The following is a 756-nucleotide window of genomic DNA, read 5'->3' as shown; positions in this document are numbered from 1 at the left end:
TACTTGCTATATTTGTTTATTATAGTTGCTGCCATATTGTGTTGTGAGTGCTTCCATATTATTCTTGTGTTAGATATTTGTGTTTTTTCCGATGCTAGGCTCTTTCACTACTTTGGTTCACTATCACATTATCCCTCTTTCTTTTTATCTCACCCCTTGTCTATTTTATATTAAGTCTCAATGGTTCACAGATATAACATACTGAACTTCCAGCACAGTAAAATGACTCGACTATTCCGACTAAGGGAAAATCCCTAAGAAATGCTATATATATAGAGGGGGGATAATGTATATATACGTATATAAAAGGGGAGTAGTAACATAATTATATTGCGGATATAGACTAAAAAAGTAAAAAACTAGTATCTGCTACAACCTTCTTTTAAGCTTAAATCGAATAACCTGGGGGATCTCCCCCCTAATCTTAGATAGGTCGTCTGAGGGTTCGCCGCGGTTCATTGCATAGCTTTTCTCAATTCTGACACATAATTGTAATCAGGGTGAGCAGAGCGTTGTTCAGTATCCAGGTCATAGATCTGTAGGTAAGTCGGCCGCCCAACGAAAAGAAGGTATGGTTGTGCCTGAAGAAGGGCAGTCAAGCGGGTTGATCCTACTTCATCACCTCAGTCATCCAGATGAAATGAAGTAGACTATTCCGACTAAGGGAAAATCCCTAAGAAATGCTATATATATATAAGGGGGATAATGTATATATACGTATATAAAAGGGGAGTAGTAACAGAAATATATATATAT

This window comes from Arachis ipaensis, chromosome B07, assembly GCF_000816755.2.
Source record: "Arachis ipaensis cultivar K30076 chromosome B07, Araip1.1, whole genome shotgun sequence".
Lineage (NCBI taxonomy): Eukaryota > Viridiplantae > Streptophyta > Magnoliopsida > Fabales > Fabaceae > Arachis > Arachis ipaensis.
The sequence above is the reverse complement of the archived record's forward strand: the minus strand, read 5'-3'. Positions refer to the sequence as shown.